General features: G+C 41.9%; 1 long non-coding RNA gene across 3 annotated transcripts in view; it reads left to right on the forward strand.

Moving 5' to 3' along the window:
- LOC113905737 overlaps positions 1-19,323 on the forward strand; it is a 298,651-nt gene that overhangs the window by 219,981 nt on the left and 59,347 nt on the right. For all 3 annotated transcript variants that reach the window (XR_003514719.1, XR_003514721.1, XR_003514722.1), the window contains one exon: positions 10,390-10,476. This is a non-coding gene — a long non-coding RNA (uncharacterized LOC113905737). The remainder of the gene's footprint in view (positions 1-10,389; positions 10,477-19,323) is intronic.

Genomic DNA, 19,323 nt, shown 5'->3' on the forward strand with positions numbered 1-19,323 from the left:
ACTAGAATAATAAGCTAGTGAGCATAGTATAAACAAACACCCACCTCATGTGGCAGCTTCAGCAGAGCCCTGGAAATGAGTGGGCTGTGGGGTCTTGTCTATGTGGTGTGGCAAAGAAACCTGCCCTCTTAATAACTTTGTTTCTTTCTCTGAGATGAAGGAAGTACTGTCTAGTCCCTGCCTACTTGTCAGGGATGGTGCAAAGCTTGGTTAATTTCTGTAAATGTTTTGAGTTCCTCCAAGGTGTGTGTTCTGTAAATAAGAAGTATTAATAGCAGCCATCTGAACCCAGGCAAAACTGACGTGAACTGTAGTTCTCTAAGAAAAACCCAGAAAGGGCCACAAAGCCTAAAGCCCACCCTGGGCCTGTCACATTGACCTTCCTTGAAAAGGCAGCATGGTTTTCCTATGGGGCATTGCAGTAGCTCAGGCCCTGATCTCGAGTGGGAAAATTCAGGAGACTAGCTGGATTTTCTAACATTTAATTTCCCAGCTGATTACTGTGATTAAGAGTCCATCTGGCACAGCCCATTTGTGAGGTATGTGTGTGCAGGGAAGTGGGACTCTAGTAAAGGCAGAGATCTAACCGAGAAAAAGAATAAGCACAGTGGAGCCAGGCCATGTTGGAGCCCTTGGCTAAGATGTTTAAGCAGGACTTTCATCATATTCGCATTAGCATTAGGCCATATGTTGTAAGAAAGGCAGTTATAGAGCCAGCGTTTCTCTTTCTCAGGGCTTTTATGCTCGCTTAGTGAGGATTTGGTGGTGCCTTTGTCTGCCATGGATCTAGAGGGGCTGTGAGCAAGCTAAGAAGAAAATCCAGCCCTGGGTTGCAGCAGCAGCACACCAACATTTCTATCCACAGACTCACGGGAACTGAGCAGAGGCTGGGAGATGCACCCTTACACTCCTGCCCAGGGTTGGGGGGGTTGTTTAGGACAAGGGGTTCCCTGAATCTCATGCTCCCCTACTCTCATCCCTGCAAGGAGCCAGGGGGTAGAGGAAGCCATATGCTTGCACTCAGATCCTCATGGCTCCTTTGGCATAACTGCAGTTCCAAATCAACCCACAGGCATGTCGATCTCATAAGCACTAATAGGACTTACAGATGTGCACAAACCGACGTCGAGATGCTCAGCTGAACTCCCGGATGGAATTTCTCGTAATTTTCCATTACCCGGGGGATCCTGTATAAACCTGGCCCAGACAGAGTTTTTATTGTATTTTATTTCTGAGCTCCAACCGGGCCTTCCCTTTGGAGGTCAAGCCTCTCGGTCTCCTTGAAAATTCCGATCTCAAAGGTAAGAGACTCCTGACTGTTGTAGTCACCACTTTTGCTGGGGCTCCAAGTCCACAAGGAAAACTCATCAGTGACTTGATCTTAATCCCTCACTGCGTGTGCACAGGTCAGTGAAAAACATCTGGCAGCCCTGACCCTTTGTGTCCATTTGCCAAATGTATTGAAGCGGGGAGGAACTTAGCGAGCCCATCTGTGGTCCACCATGGAGACAGAGTGATGGACTAGGTAATGGCCTGAGTTTGGGAGGACCCCTGAGTCTGTGTTGTTTAGTCAAAAAAGGATCAATGACCTCTCTCCCGTGGCTGGAAGATCTCCACTTTTACAGGCTGTGAGGCTGAGTTCCCGGAGTTGAGACTAGGAAAATGTCCTCTGTCACATCTCAGAAATGTGAAAATAAAGTTGGCTCCCCACAGGTTGGAATCAATACTTAATTGCCCTCTGGGAAATTCCCACCCTGCTTCTTGGAAAGGTGGATTTAATAGCCCCAATGTTAAGTTTGAAAAAGAAAGCTAGATCAGTAGGAGTGACAGTCTCTGCTATGGTCCCCTTAGACTTCTATTTCTGGAAAGTGACTTTTAGTTTAATGACTTGGACCATAGAAGTTTCGCCTTCTTGAAGGGATAGACATCCATTAGTGAGCCTATGAAACACGGTGAGACCTTGTTTACAATGATGGAGCCTCCTCAGGGGCTAAGCATGTCTGTGATCTCTGTCTGTGGCTGAGTGTCCTGGAGAAAGGGCAAGTCCCCTGATTTCAGGTCCTGTTTCATCACAGATGTCTAGTGTCCTAGCAGCAGGGAGCTTGGCAAAGTCAACAAGGTAGGATGGAAACAACCATATCTCATCATTGTCTTATCCTTGCCCCCACTTGCCCTCACCTAGCACTAGGAACCTTCCAAGCTTCCCAGGAGAAATGGTAATGCCAGTCAGGACCAGCTGCATTGCCCAGAGAGAGGTCTTTCTTACAAAATGCATCATCTCACGTAACTTTTGAGGAGAACTGAATTAAGATAAATAGATTTGGCATCCCAGTCTGCACAGAAATTTTTCTTCGTCATGATTTTCCCTGTCTTCAGAAGACTTGTCAAGAGGTTTGTATCTCACAGTGATTGGGGGTGGAGGATGGGAACTGTTTTGCCATTTTTTTTTCTACCTTATTCTAGTAACTTTGAATGTGTGAATAAAATATGTAAGACCTATTACATACAAGATAGAAATTCAACATGAACTCCTTTCTTTATTAGCTAGAGTGTCCAGAAATAATGTAATAATAACAATTAAACTTTACAGGCATTCAAAACTTGGTCTCATAGGGGTTGCTGAATAACTCCTCCCATTGTCATGAGGAAGACAAAGAAACGCGGATGCAAGAGGATTAGGGGCTCAGTCAGGAGTGGCAAATACACAGTGTGTGTTTCATCATCCACCTCCTTCTCCCATGGCATGGATAACTTACCCTCGTAAAAACTCTTTCCTGCTGAGATCAAGCAGGATTTCGGACTCCCTCTCAGTGTGTACTCCAGACACCCTCTACCAGTCAGTCTGTGTTGGCATAAGCGGTTTCATTTGTAAAGAGAAAAAAGTGGCATATTGAGTTTTTCATGGCATCATTAAAATGTTTCAAGAAGGGATTTTGGACTCTATCTGTGGCGCTTGCCAGCCTTTTCTGTTTACCAATCATTTAGATGGGATTCAAGACTCAACTTTCCATTTACCCCACCCATTCTTGTCTGCCACCCCAAAAATATCACACCGAAAGAAATAGGAAATATGATCATGCTTTTATGAGCCATCCATGAGGTGATGTCTGGTCCATATTAAATGTCAGAAATAAATTATTTATGTGAGAAGGAAACATAGAGATGTGATTATATTATGGATATTAATCCTACCCAAGAAAAGCATCTTAACCATCTTGAATTCTCCTGAGAGACCCTATAACTTTCACAGTTATTCTTTAATGACCACCTGCCTTGGTAATATATAGAAAACATGTCAACATTTTTCACAAGGACACTGTACATTTGATGCCCACTCTTCAAATCTTGAGCTCATCCTCTCCTCAATCCTGCCCCATGTGTGAAAACAAATAGAAGTTCAGCAAGCACTAACAATCACACCGGGTGGTGGATAGATTGACTTCAGTCTCAGTGTAGATGGGCTAAAACCATTCTGCAGAATCAGGAACCTGAGACCTGTTATCTGTCACTCCTGGTCAGAGTTATAGGACCACACAATTGGACTGGCTTGACTAGAACAGACTGCTGGAGACCTTTCTCAACCTTAGTTGACCTCTGACATTAAACCCCACTATGAACTTTTGGTGGCTTAGTCTTTGGTGTTGATCAAGATGGCGACTGCAGGGGTACATGTGGCCAGGGTCTCCTGTACTGGGGGATTATAGGTGATACAAATGCCTGACTAACAAAGCAGAAGGAGAGAAGGGACAGCAGAAAATTCCTTCAGTCTGACCCAGGACCCTCTCGCTAGTTTAGGGCCCGAGAGAGTCTTCTTCTGATGCTGTCATTACAATAATATATGAGCTTTGGGAAGACACTTAACTTTCCTTTTTGTCAGCTCTCTGCCATGATATGGAGTGATAATACCAACTAGACTTACTGATGTGTAAAGCATTTTGCAGTTTGAGGCATTAACTCATATATGATGGAGAGGCCAAACATTCTCTTCCTTACCTTGCATTCGGGGTGTGAGACTGAGTTTCAGGGTAGAATAAGGGAAGGTCAGTTTGCAACATGTGAAAAAGATGTGGTCTTTGACTTCAGGGCTAGAGGTGAGAGATTTGGAGGGCAAATGTGTGTGTGTGTATGCCTATATGTATATATGCATATATATATGTATGTATATAGGGATGTGTATGTTTGTATATGAACACATGAACATGTACCTATACCCATGTTAAGTCTTTTACTTTATACTTTGAGATGTGTCTCTAGGCAGCCTTTTGGCTTGCCAGCCACTGTTAACATGGCTGTTTTTCTTTCTGCCTCTCAAAGAACAGACTCCTTAAAGATTTTCCAAGATGATGTAAAAAACCATATTTTAAAAATCTGAATGCTATCTGAATCAGCTTCATGTGCATCTGATATAACCTTTCTTCCAGACTAGCCTGGCTGTGTTGATCATTTGTTTACTGATATCTTTCCCTTTTTCCACAAAGGACTGGAAGGGTTGGAGGAAGGCAGGTGGTGCTGAAATGAGAGGTATCTAATGTGTTTTCTGTTCTTGGGGGAATTTGAGAAAGCAGTAAGCCAACTTATAAAGGAAAAGCACTATTTTGGCAATCTAGACAGAAGAGAATCCTCCATTGCAGGACTGGTTGTTGCATTGATTTTATAAATTAGTTCTTCCTCTTGTTGATGCTCTAGGATCGCACAGTGTCCTGGCAAATGTGTATTCACATTAGAGCGAGACAGTCCTCTGAGTCCTGGCAGGCAGGACAAACAGCCAACAAGCGACAAGGCTGGATTTCCTGGGGTCTGGGCTACTGCAGCTTCCTGAACGAATGAAAAAAATGCAGGTGACACTCCCCTGCCCCCAGGCCAAGCAGGTCACAGGGCAATTGCCCAGTTGCCCGCTGGGAGAGGCCCACCCTGTTCCTTTCCCTCCAGGTTCATTTTTCATGTTGATTGAGTCATGATGGCTCAGTGCCACAAAACATCTGAGGATGTGCCTTGTAGGGAAAAGGTCAGAAAGGACACCAAGGATCTCCCCTTCCCTAAAATGCAGGGCTCGCTCGCATGCGGTCTGTTGTAAAGGATGGGCTGGCAGCGCTGGTTGGGGGGCTCTGTCTCTCTCTGCGAGTGGCAGGAGCAAACCCTCCATCTTGCTAGCTTCAGGGTTGCCTGGCTGTCTTATTTCAACTGAGGCAGCACAGCTTGCTTTAGCTTTGAAGTGTGAAAACCAAATACAGGTTGGCAAAGGGGAGAGAAGGAAGCCATGTAGCCTTCTTGGAGCATGACGGCACACACTCAGCCCTGTGCACCGAACACAGAAACTTTTCCCATCCCCTTAGCAATCCCTTGTCCCGTGGCCTTCTCCTGAGAATTGTGATGAACACAGCAGCAGGCCTGGTTGGTTGCCCCTTCCTGGAGCTCTTTTCTCGTGGCTGGTGGGCAGATGCTGTGAATTTCTCTCATTTGGGAAGGGTCCAGCATATGCCCCCTTCCAACTCTCTGGTGTGTGTCTCCTAATGTCGTGACAGTGAGGCCAGAACGCACACACAGGCACACACACACACACACACACACACACACAGGCACACAGACCTGACTGTGGTGTGTCCTAGCACCCTGAGCAATGATTTAGGCTATTTATTTTCTCCCCTTTCGTGGTCCTAGAGAAGATTTTCGAATTTCTAATACAGGAGACTGAGAAAGGAAAATATTGGCTTCAACAATACAAACATCTCTGTCCTGAAAGAAAATGTTAATTTTCCCCTAAATCAAATGTTGACATCTATCGGCTGCTGCCGAAGATGTGTCGCTATGGGTGGGAGAAGGTCTCTGCTCCAGAGCATGGGTATTGGGCCAGAGTCTGTCCTCTGAAATGCTAACTGGTTTAGAATCTAAACAGGCTCGGTTTAGAGGTTTCATGAATCGTTCCAGTTAGTTTTTAAAAAGCTGATCTCTCCGGGACGCCCTCCTGAGCAGGGAAGCAGGGACCAGGGTTCCCTGCTGGGGAACGCATTCTTTCCTGCAGAAGCCTGGGCCCCTTCTGCGTGTCTGCAGTGATGATGCAGGCACTGCTTACCCCTGCCACGAGATACAGGCTTTTAACTGGAGATGGGAGTGGGCAGTGGGAAAGGGCCAGCTGAGTGGAGAGAGGATGGAAATCACAGGCAAAGGGAAATTTCCAGAGTTGGGTGCTTTACCTACCCTTTTCCCCACACTCCCAAAACACACAGTGTAAATACTCTTCTTTGTTCAACACCTATGTTTTTAAAATTCCAAATTGAGTTACCCCACCCACTCTCTCCCTCCAACTAGTCACACACACACACACACACACACACACACACACACACGTACCCTTTTCACTTGTTAAGCTTGAAAAATGATGATATATACAACCAGCGCGCTTTGCCAGTGTGCACGGGGAAGGCCAAGATTAATGCAGAAGGTTGGTGCAACGTTGCCGCAGAGCAGCGTGATCAGAATACAAGATGGAGTGCAGGGGGAAAGGCCAAGAAATATGTCTGTGCTTGGAGTTTACACAAGTCTCCTTAGCAACTTGTCTGAATTTATTTTTCCCTTAATGTGTGTGGGTTTCTTCCAAACCCTGAGTGAAAGGGGAGTGGAGTTTCTGAGTCCCCCCCACCACCCTTCCCCTTCCCTGAGGGTGAAATCCTTGAGTTGGTGAGCAGAGCCTTTCTCTCCTTCACCAGCAGCGCCTGGCTGCCCGCCTCCTCCCCCGTCGAGGTAGCTCCGATCCTCTGCTTTGTGACTCTGTGGACTGTTGGTAGCTTTCCAGAAATTCTCGTCTCCATCTCCGTGGGGGAAGGATGGGACCGGTTTCTGATGGCCACAGCTGTGCGGTTTTCTGCTGCAGCCCCCGCTCCTGGTGCCTGCTCTCGTGTGTGGCATCCATGTACATGTGCCTGCTTACACACCAGCATGTTGTAAACTAAGGGAGAAACAGCACCACTCCTTCCATCTCAACTATTTTAAAAAATTTTTCTGTCTTGTTCATTTCCCTTTCTGTCTTTCGTCACCTCCCAACACACACACACACACACACATACACACACACACACAAGATCCTGGAATTCTAACTAGAAGATGAATATAAAGCTGTGAGAAAAAACCCCTGCCTTTTAGGAATCTGATATGTTGGATTTTATGTGACCCAGGCTTGCTTCAGGGGAGACAACCATAAATACTGCAGTGGTTTTCCCTACAAGCGCTTTACCTGGAAATAACTCTCGGGAAGTATGATTGCTGCCTCGTTGGAGCCAGTGTTGAATATAAATCTTCATATTTCTTCTTCTTGACCCTTCTCCTTTTAGAGTCAGGGGACATAAGGAAAAAAAAAAAAGAATCCTAGCCAAAAAACCGTTAAGGTTTGATTCTGGCTTTTTTACAAACAGATGTTGCTTGTCATTCTGTTGTTGTTAAGTAGGCACCAGATTGGACCAGGCAGCAGTGTGTGTGTGTCTGTGTATCTGTGTGTGTGAGAGAGAGAGAGAGAGAAAGAGAGAGAGACAGAAGAAGGAGGGAGGGTAGGGGGGCAAAGAGAGAGGCTTGGAGGAGAGAGAAAGAGTGTGTTGGGGGTGTAGATCAAGGGCCAGAAGGCAAAACCAGATTGATTTTGGGAAAAGTTGAGGTAATACAGATGCAGTTTTGTTTTTTTTTCCAAACTTCAATTTGATGGAGACTGTATAAAATCCTATTCTGTTTGGTTTATTTTTATTGTTCCAAAAGAAGAGAGAAATGTGGGGATCAGTAGATGTGAAGAGTCCTGGATGAGAAAAACTAAGCTCTCCTGGGGTGCAGTGCAGAGAGAAGGCTGGGGGCTCCCCTGGAGGCATCTCTGCCCTGGAGTACGGCAGAAGTCCCTGTTGCAGCTAAACTTAGTTTCTTGTGTCTGCTGGTCTCTTCTTTTTGTAAGCATCACTGTGGAGGTTCCAGGCTCTTTTGTACTTTTCCCGAAACAAGAATCTCCTTGTTTTACAGCCAAGGTTCTAGGGAATACTGACTCTTTACCTATCGCCTATCTCCTTTCTTGAAGCATCCAAGTGCTCTAAACTTCAGTCTCCCCCTGTCCTAGCCGCCCTGTACCCCTACTTAATTTGTAACTTTCTAATCCAATTGTGGTCTGCTTTCTCAAAAGCAAAACATAGCTTTGAACGTGCAAGTGTGTTAGAGTAGCCTGGCATATAGAAAGCTTTGTGCAGCAGATAATTCATTTATACCCAAGAAATGACAGACATCTGATTATTTTTTTTTTAAATATGTCTTCATGTTTCCATACCAGAATCAGGGTCTTCTCTGTTTTTTAAATTTTTAATTATTGCAAAAGCCTTTTGGCTTTATTAACCTAGAGCTAGAAAGGAAGTTGTAGGCTGGCATCCTTACTTGCATTTTAAAGAGGAAGAGAAATTGCCATCCTGAGCAAACCTAATGCTTTCAAAAGTGAAAGCGTTCTCCTCAGCCAGCTGCACACGAAACAACTTGTTACTGGCAGGCTCTCTCCCTTTTGTTTCCTCGGGTGTGTCAAACGCAAATTTGCTTCCAACTTCTCACTCTTGAGTAGTTGGTCCCTGTTATACATCTGTTGTAAATGAACACTTAGTGGGCTTAAGATCGTTTTTAAATGATCCCCCCCCTTGCCGCCAAAAAAGTCCACTACTCCAATACTCTGAGGGCATCTTTTGTTTTAGTCCGATCTATTTTATCCTATCACGCCATTTTTCACGTCTTTGTTCCTTAGCCGACCTAGCCACACTTTCATTTTGCATTGTACCTAAAATATTCTTTTTTTTTTTTTTAATACAGGGAGCGTTTGGTAGGAAGGTTATAAATAGCAATTCCTAATTTTCCCTTTGCCCGAAAGGAACGTGAAAACCATGGCGTTGCTTTGCCAGTCTCCTCCCTCCCTTTCTGGTCAGTTTTTCCTGAGGAGACAAGGATTCCTTCTACCTAAGCTGGCTGGCCGGGGTGCCGGAAGCTTCTGCGTGGGGTACTCCCACCATGGAGGCTGGTGTCCTGGTGGCCAGATCGCAGGTGGAGAAAACGTGCTGCGACACGGGACACCCACCAATTACTCTTGGAGCAGCACTTGCTGGATGCACCTCTTTTGTTGAGGTGATTGGATCTTTCTACAAAGAGCCAGGGCTGCAGAGGGTGAGAGAAAGGACATCAGGAGAACTGGAAAGCCACGGGGAGACCAAGAGTAGCTGTCTCTCCTGCTTCCTTACGTTGAGTTAATGCCAAGGGTACACTTGAGCTCTCTCTCTCTCTTTCTCTCTCTCTCTCCCCACCTTTCTTCCCCCCTCTCTCTCTTTCTCCTGCCCTTCCTCCTTCTCTGTTTCTTCCTCCTCCTTCTCTCCCTCCCTTCCTTCTTCTTTCTCCATCTCTCACTTTCTAATTCTCTTTTTCTGTCTCTTTGTCTCCTTCCTCTCTCCCTCCCTCCCTCTCTTTCTTTCATAACAGGTTGAAATTGCTCTTTCTTTTCAGCTGAATTGCTCTTTTCCGCTCCTTCCGGACAAAGGAGATCTGCTAAGATTCTGTTCGAGAGATCCCTCCTAAACAGAAGGAGGGTGGAGGGCAGGGAATCTTTCTGTCGGTGTCATTCTGCTGACATCACCATGAATTTGGTGTTCAAGTCCACAGCCAGGCAAAACTCAAGTACATTTTCCCTTTTACAAGCAGCTGCTCAGTGAGTTTTCCTTCCTTTAGTAAAGGAACAATGAAGGAAAAGCAAACCCTGCATCTAAAACCTGGCCAATGAAAAACTGTTGGAATGGAAGCCAAGAATCCTGCTGGGGTGGAGGGGGACAGACTCCTGAAGCCACCACAATCAGATATTTTTCTATTTTAGCGGCCCCATCAGCAGAGAGAAATAATGACTCCTGAATCATTTCAGAATCAAAAAGTTAAAATGATGTCTCAGTGACGCTACAACGTGCCAGGTAATGATTGCCCAACTTGATTATACCTTAACCATGCTTAATTATTGATAGACTATCTCTTAATCATGTTTAGCAAATGAGCAGTTTGGTATAAAACATCAGAATTTGGGAGTATTCCGAGACGTCCCATTCCTATTTGATCATTTTTCTGGTAAAATCGTTCTCAAGCTTCATGGGTAGCCAGGGAAATTCCAGGAAAAATATGAAAGTGACTTACTTGCAGAACCTTTCTATCATGTGTAGTTCTGGAAATGAAGAAGGCATAACGCAGCCCAGTGTTTTTCTAGAGTTACTTTTATTTCAGTCTTTGGTGTTCCTTTTTACTTTCATTTTGGCATTAATTCTAGTTCAGCTTTGTAAAAGAGTTGGGTGACAAAAAGAAACCAACCACAAACCAAGCAAAGAATCTTGATCCTTTTAAAATAATTTTATTTTCCAGACGCGGGTGAATGGTTTGAAGATGCTGGCCTAGCAAGATGGCAACAGGTTTAAAACACTGGATTCATAAGAAGTTCCTTTTGTTCAGGTAACTACATTTTTCTAAAATTTCTCCCAAACTTTCCATTTTCTCAAGTTATTACAAGTTTTTAGAGTATGCTTGAATGATTTAATTATGAAGATTAACTGCATTTTAAGCTTTGTTTTTCTGACAATAGCAACCAGCTTTATAATATTCAATGAAAAGAACGTTCAATTCTTTGGAGTTCAGAAAAATATTTTGCAAGTTATTATTTAATAGTGCTTATTTCTTTTGACAACAATTTAGGCAAAACTCATTTGAAACCATCAGGTGTCATTCTGAAACTGTGGCTATCTCCAGTACTTGTACTTAGAAGTATTGGAAGATTGCTTCCAAAAAGCCTAGTGTATGCTCTGAATTCCTGGAAGATACGGCTTCTAAAAATTGCGTAATAATTGATGCCTTGTAACATAATAATTGCATAATGGTTGACGTTTTAACTTTAGTCCTAGAAGAGTGATCTTATATGTCTGGAATTTTATAAAACTGTGCTTACGCAGGTCCAGTGACAAAGATTTGAGCCCAGCTATCATGATATAAGGAGATCGTTTTCGATGCTGTTGGAGGACTTTGTGCCACTTAAATATGTTTAATAACACAAATGATATATTTACTTGATGAATTACCTTACCCTGCCTTTACCATTGTTTTTAACTATTAGCCTGCATTTCCCAACTTAATTGTTACTATCTCTGAGAGCCCCGCAGATTCTTGCTTAAGAAAGCAGGCCAAACTTTGCTCTGAAAAGAGCCCTTATTTTTCTGCTCAACACAAAGAAGTTCTTGAAGGAGGTATTCAATTAATATTGGGAGGAAAACGTCTCTTCCCAAATAAACCATTCTTCTACTTGATCGGTATTTGACTTTCTTTTTTTCTGCAACCTAAGCATCTTCTGATTTCTCTTTTACTTTTTAAAAGTAAAACTCTAGATTATTTGAAAGTTAACACTGCAAAGCCTTTGGAATGAATAACTTTTCTCTGTCCTATATTTTCCAAAAAAAAAGACAGAGGCCCCCAGTTGAAACTAACAACTAACCATTTACAAAGGTGATTAGTTCTTGAATGACTCGGTGTAATACTTTGACAGATCTTCATCCACCGCTGACGAGTATTGCATGCTATATTTTTAACAAATGATAACAACAATTAGTTCTCATCACTTTGCGAGCCTAAGCCTATTCCTTTTTATTTTAATAAGAGCTCCAGTGTCACACCCGTTCCAGCCATCCTTAGCGGTGTTCAAAGTGCCCATCCTCAAATACCTCTGGCCCCATGCCCTTGTCAGGGAGATCAAAGGAAAATAAGCGGCTTGGCGTTTATTTTAAAATCTTTTATTTTATAAAGGAAATGAACATTTTAAAATAACAGAAAGTCCAAACCATTTTTGAAGTGACTGGTTTGGATCCTGCTTGCTTCCACTTGGGATTGTTGTTTCTTTGGATCTAAAAGTCAAGCCACGGAGCTGCGACTAAATTCTCCCGTCTTGGCAACCTTCACAGTCATGCCCGCGGCTCCACCACGATTAAACAGGCAGACAACGAAGTGTCTATGAATGGTTGCCTCTTCATCCCTGTTTGACCCTCTGTTGGTTTCCTGCTTTTACCTTTTAAATTGTGTGCCTAGGGGCCTCCTCTTTTCTCTGAATAATTCCCAAATTCATCTGTCCTTTTTGTTATTAGGAGAGCCTCCCACATTCTTGAGATAGGAATAAATGTTCATATATCAAGGCAAAGTTCTATTTTTTTTCTTTGAGAACCAAAATCTATAGACATTGCTGACAAAAATTGAAAAGATCTCTTTTTAGGTCCTACAAAGAGATGGAGGCATATGTTTTTCCCAACTTCTCAGAAGAGAGGTGATTTTGCTTTCCATCCTTTGTCCTTGAAATACTCATTGCTTAAGACTATATCCTCAATAAAATTCATGAAAGGAGCCATTAATGAAAGATCATTGTCTTGGCTTCCCCATTCTTACTTGTAGAACATTGGTTTTGAAGAAAGAATGTTACGCTGACAAAACCGTTTTATAAGAAGTCCTTAGAAATATATTCATTCCCACAACCTGGAGCAGTTATGCAGGGAGCCTCTGTATAATTTCTTTTCTGGTTTGGATTTTATAAAGTATGCTGAAACTTGCTCAGTGTTGGTGTTTGGACCAATAATGGGGGTGGGGTGAAGGTGAAATATAAACTTTTCCTGAAGAGGAATCTTCCGAATTAATATAACTGGACATCTTGTCGCATAATTTTCAGAAAATACAAGCCTATTGGCGGTGCTTGCTAGTTTACTACTTCTGTTTGCTGGAAAGCACATAGGAAAGGAAAATTTCACCCTTTTTTTCATGTAATTACAGGTATGTAAAAGAATGAACTTGCATTTGGGCTCGCCTGTGTTTCTCTCTTTCGCTCCCCATAACTGAAAGACTTTTCTTTATTCTGCTGTTTTGCCATCCATGTGTCTCTGTGTTCAGTTTGTGTGTTAAGGTCTGAATGAATGAGCCTTCCGTAATATGAAACAGTAAAATGATGAGATTGACCCCGAAGCCCATTGTGTCTGTGAGGGAAAGTGAAAAGAGAGGGAAGTGTATGGGGGAGAACACAGAAGATGCTGCTCGACTTTTGCCCTCTTAAGAGCAGGATGAAGTCTTTCCATTTCTGGCACGACACGATGGAACGGCAGAGTCTTTGGTTGGACTAACGATGTTAACGTTTCATTTTCAGACATGTCAGACCCCCACACGAGAGAAGATGCTAAGGCCTGTTGCCACAAACCCGTAGATCCGAACTTGTGGTGGTAGTGCACACAAGCTTGTGTCTATAGGTATGTGTCTGTGGGCGATCTCACAGACCACGGGCTCTGCTTGTCTGCCATCCAAATCCCTCCCAATTCCTCGATTCTGCCTCCCTCTCCCTTAGTTTCCGCTATGAGGGGTAGACATGGAAAGAGGGGCCGATGAGGAGGAAGGAGGCCTTTTGTCCCGAAATGGATGAGGCTCTTCAGTGATCAGTCTATAGGGTTATCCTCAATCCCTTCTGTCTTCAAACTCCTCTCAAGCTGTCAAACAAAGAACCTGGGCTTGCAGGCGAGGCAGCAGAAACTGGGGTGACTCAGACGATTTACTGTTGAGCGGTGAGTAGACACAGATATAAGGGTTTGTTTTGTTTTCTATGAGCCTGCCTGATTGCTTTCAAAGTTATCATGATCTCTTTTGGAAAGTGACAGAGACTTTGTACAAGACCAGTTTCACCCTGCTTTGGGTTCTACCTTACAGCAGTTCTTCTTCTCCCGTGGTGCTCCAAGTGCCATCACATCAGTCTTTATCTTTAAAAATAAAATTAATGAGGTTCCTGAATGTGCCTAACTATTTATATTTTGGGACCAATCATGTAAGAAAAAAAATTGTTTTATAAAAAAGAAATGGCCCATTTAGGTCCAGCTTCATATTTGTCCAGAGCTGTTTTATAACTCTTCACCATGTTTAAAAGGCTGGAATGAAAATAATTTTATCCCTTTGCCTCTTAAATGTCACCATTGTGCCAGGATTGGAAAGCCAAACTGACTCCAGATCAAAGCAAAACTGGCTATATTTGTCTCATTCCAACAATGTGAGCTGAAGAGTCTGTAAACAGAACCCAGGGTGAAAAGTTGATCAGATTTGGATGACTCTAAAACTTTGGCATTCCCTTTTGGTCAAACATAGCACCAAGAATCCCCTTAAGATATATATATGCTGCTGCTGCGTCACTTCAGTCGTGTCTGACTCTGTGCGACCCCATAGACGGCAGCCCACCAGGCTCCCCCGTCCCTGGGATTCTCAAGGCAAGAACACTGGAGTTGGTTGCCATTTCCTTCTCCAATGAATGAAAGAGAAAAGTGAAAGTGAAGTCGCCCAGTCGTGTCCGACTCTTAGTGACCCCATGGACTGCAGCCTACCAGGCTCCTCCATCCATGGGATTTTCCAGGCAAGATAGATATATATATATATATCCATATATATATATCCATATATATATATATATATATATATATATCCATATATATATAGTGAAGCCTCGTTTAACAAAAACAGTCAATATGAAGTAGTTAGTTATTGAGTTGGCATCAGCAAAAAGTTTGACGTTCAAATGGATACTTTCCGCGCCCCCCCGCGCCCCCGCCAACTCAATGCTGTCTTCTCCTAAGAGCCACACAGTTCAGGGGTAGATAGAGCTCTTTCTTCTATCAAATGAAATTTTGTATGTCAGAATGAGGAAGGCCCAGATATAGATGGACGTTGTTTAAAGAATACCAAGCTCTGCAAATGCTACAGCCCGAGGGTGTTGTCTGTGTGTGTTTCCTTTGAGACTGATTTGCAAAGCATTGAGGAAGGCAGTTTGTAGATCTCGACTTCCAGCTTGGCAAGAAATCAGAGCTTTATTCTAGAATGATGGAACATTATACCCCAAAGAAGAAGTCTGTCCCCATTGGTGTGTAGCATGTATAATTGTTTGCCCAAGGCCTTTATCTACCCATAAGCAAATAATCTATTTGGTTGGTTTTACATACCCCTTTGAAGCGGTTGACTTAGAATGGATAGGCTGCTAGCAAATTAAACCTGAACCTTCCCTGAATAAGTGCTTAGGTTTTATAAAGGCAAAATCACATCTCTACAACTTCATACCTTTAACCTGCCATTAAATGTGCTACCAGTGGGACTGGTAGTACATTCATGAATCCAGGGGATGCTGAGCGGTCTAAATTACCTCTATAGGAACAATGTTAAGACTGCAGGGTGACCAGTAGGTGACTATCAGGTCATTTCTTTTAAGGGGGTTTTAAAAACCCATTACCCTAAGAATAAAGATTATGCAAAGTAGCCCATCTTTTCAAAGTTTCTAAAAGGCCTGGGATATGATTCTTTGATTCACCTGGCTAGAAAATATTCTAGTGGAAAGCCCAAAGCCCCTGGACACTGGCCACAAGAAACAGGATATTAAATATTTTACAGGATGATGAAATTCAGTGTTTTTCCCTTCTTCTATGTTCATGAATGAATGGTTCTGTAGCTATTAATTATTCCCTTGGGACTCGCTCAGAGTGGACTAGATATTTTACAGGAAACTGCAGAAAGTAAAATAACTTCAGGTTTTCCTCAGAAAGACTCTAAATTTTAGAGTCTAAAATATATATTCAGTAGTCATTGCTGCATGAGGGTATAGAGAAAATGGGTATAAAATGAACTTGTTCTATTAAAATTCTCAAATTCTCATTATCAAAATATATTCATGAAGCTATAACACCAGGATACAGTTTAGATTTTTTTTTAACAGAAAAAATTATTATTCCAAGAATGGTGTTTGATAAAGCAATTCACCCTTCAGCACCAGAGTTTGGGGAGAGTGGGGGAACTGATATTTAATTTTGAAAGGGTTTCTTATTTGCATTTCTAAATTAATAAATGGATTTATCTTCATGGGAAGACAATGCTATTTATAGGACAGAGTTAACTTTGAATTTTAAGTTAATATGATTTCTTATTTTTCAGTGTACTTAACCAATCATTCCTCGGCATTTGTTATATACTTTGGATCTTTGTCTGCTATACTATTTAACTCCATCAAATGTCACCTAGCCTCTCTAATTGAGATTGTAAAAGTTTCTTATGTCTATAATAGTGCTGAAATTTTACAAAGAATTCAGTATGAATGACTTTTCCAAATTTGCAAAGATTTATTAACACCTAATGGAGTAGGAAGTAGCAACCCAGTCCAGTATTCTTGCCTGGAAAATTCCATGGTCAGAGGAGTCTGACAGGCAATAGTCCAGGGGTTGCAGAGTCGGACATAACTGAGAGACTGAACACACACACACACACACATTAACACCTAACATGTTGCTCAGTAAAGTATGAGTTGGAATAAAGCCACATTTTATTTCAGTGTAATCATATGGCTAGACAATTTATAAGATGTATTCACTCAACAAACCTTTATGAATGCTAACTTTGTGTTCAGTACTTTGCTAGAGGGTGAAGATATTACTCTGAAACCAAAAAACTGATTATCTGGTCAGGAGTCCCTTTGCACAATTGCTTGTCAGCCATATTGACACATACTGTAATGAATCACATATTTTAATCATAACATTTGTCCAACTTCCAAACACCAAATCAATACGGAAAATGTTTACTAGTGGGGAGTCCTGCTTTTCCATAATCTCAGACATTGTTCAAGATTCATTCTCCCTTCATTTAAGAAGATTGCTGTTGGTCGTGCTTAAAACCTCAAGGTTCAGTAGTCTGAGAGTCTGTGTGTATTCAGAAAACCTTTAAAGTGTATTTTTTAAAGTGAAGGAGTACAATAGATTCTCTATACCTAAAGATATGTAACTACTGTTCTCCTATAAATGCTACTTATTTTATTTTTTCCTTTTCTTTTCAATAAGACTTTTATGACATCATTCCATATCATAATTGCATGTTGTTATTACATGCCTACAAATATTTACACTAATTATGTAATGAGCCATAATTGCACTAACACATGATAATGGGCTAAAATCAGTGTAAATAAACAAGGAAATTCGCACAACCAAAAGAGCAGGGCGTTGAAAACCATTAGTATTCTAAGAGCAACATCTTTTTATCTTTGACCCCTAGAAGAAGAATGTACATGGAGAAGGATGAATGTTTCCGTTTCCAAATATTTAACAGCTCTGTAAGCTATACATTTAGATGAATATACTAGCATTCTAGCACACTGAAACTGACCCTCTCTTTGTTGTATCTTCTTATCTCTCACCTGCCCTTCCATTGCCTTGTTTCCCATTTATAGGAGTTATATTCTAGCTGTGTTTATAGAATCAGGCAAATGATCAGTCAGTGCAAGGAAACTGAAGGAAATTCACATTCAAAGGAAAGAAAATGAATTCTATTTTCTTTTCATGTCCCAGTGGATGTTAAATTATATGCATAAGTTAGGATCTAGAGGCAGAGGACTCAGAGTTACTTCTTGAATTTCCATATGAAATCCAGGACTTACGGCGTGTTTGCCAGGTTGACTACAGTCATTCTGCACTTTCCCCCGCTCTGGAATCTTGATAGCAAATCCACCTTCCTGTGATCGCAGTTGCAGTGTAAGTGGAAGAACAGGGAACCTGACATAAAATAAAAAATCACCTAGCCCTTAACTTTAGGTTGCTTTGTACTCACTTAATCCATTCGTTCATACATTTTTGTTTTCATGAACATGTTTTGAAGTCCCTACTCTGTAGCAGGTAGTAAGCACGCAGGTGGCACTGGATTTGCAAAGGTGAGGAGTGCAGCCTAATCTTCAAATAGCTCCAGGTCTAGTGAAGGAGACAGAGAAGTGATAATGTAATGGCGTATGCCTACATATACCTACATTTGAAATGTGTGTGTGTGAAATCATGAGATTGAGAAAGAACTCTTTAAATTGAGGCTTGAAGGATGAATGGGAGTTTGCTTGGTAAAAGTAAGTTCCTAGTCTTTCCCCCAAACCAGGTAGCATTGATTCAAGAAAGGCAGCCTCCTCAGAAAAGCAGCTTTTACCTCCTTGATGTCAATTTGAGGGAATAGGGTTGGACAAATTGGAGAAACAATCCTTCGCCAAGTTAATTGAGTAACGCTAACTTCAGTGTTTGATCGTCACTATAGAATTATCACTCTTTGAATCCCTGTGTGCCCAAACAGATCCTCCTCCAACTGTACAGGTTAGGCCCAGCTCCTCTGAGGAACAGCCTTTACCAAGCAAAACCAGAGTCCATCTAAGCAATGAGGCGAGACAGCCATAGTGTAGTCCTCATTGGAAAATACAAACATGACCAGATATGGGAACACAAAGAAGCAGGAAGTCACCAGCCCGGAGAGTCTATCAGCTCCAGCACTGAACTGGGCCTCAAGGTAAAGAAAAGACCCAGTTTTAAAATGAAAAGTACAGCCAGGGAAATTTATTCCTTATAAGGGAAAAATAAAGTCAGCATTTTTATACGTTGTTAAAAGAAAAAAACTGTTAGGGATAAACTTTGTGAAAAAGTGCTGAAGTAGTCTAGTTTGGAAAATGGACACCTTATAAATATGTCAATTACACGATATACCTGATTACTATTGAGTAAACGTTCACCGTAATGCCTATATTATTTGTTTATCTCTAATTTGTTCATTGTCCTGTTTTCTGTATCTTCTCACCATATTTTGGATTAAACTATTTCCTTTTGTCTACTGACCCTTTAGAGATTCTGGTTTTTCAGTTTCACATTTGTCTTCCCCATTCTCTCTCCAACGATGCGAGTTTAAATATTGGTCTACTTTCATTGTTCTATTAACAGATACCAGAATGTTAGATTGGTCAGAACAACAGCCATTATATAATCCTTCTATAATTTTCATGCACAAATAATTTCAAGGAGATTGATCTCAAGTATTTCCTTCCTTCCTGTCCGCGCAATAATCTCATGCCAAGGTTCTTGTGTTATTTTCTTTACCATTGAGCCCTTTGATGGTCTCTTGTGAGTGGCCCAAATAAGTGACAGCACGAAGAACAATTATAAGACTAACTTGTAATTTCATTGCTTAAGAAACGGTAGCTTTCCAGCCATTGTGACTGCATGCTCCCAGGTTGAGGTAGTAGGTTGTATAGTTTAGAATTACATCAAGGGAGATAACTGTACAGCCTCCTAGCTTTCCTTGGGTCTTGCACAAAGCAACATGCCAAGAAATATCATGGTTCCTCCAGGCCTTTTTTTTTTCCCCCTAGGAAAGCCTATTAAAGGTAAGATTGGGTAGTTGTTTTATTGGTATTTTAGAATTCATGTTTCATTTAATTCTTATACCCATGCCATATTTTCATGTTTTGCT

Source organism: Bos indicus x Bos taurus, chromosome 15 (genome assembly GCF_003369695.1).
Source record: "Bos indicus x Bos taurus breed Angus x Brahman F1 hybrid chromosome 15, Bos_hybrid_MaternalHap_v2.0, whole genome shotgun sequence".
In the NCBI taxonomy this organism is placed as follows: Eukaryota; Metazoa; Chordata; class Mammalia; order Artiodactyla; family Bovidae; genus Bos; species Bos indicus x Bos taurus.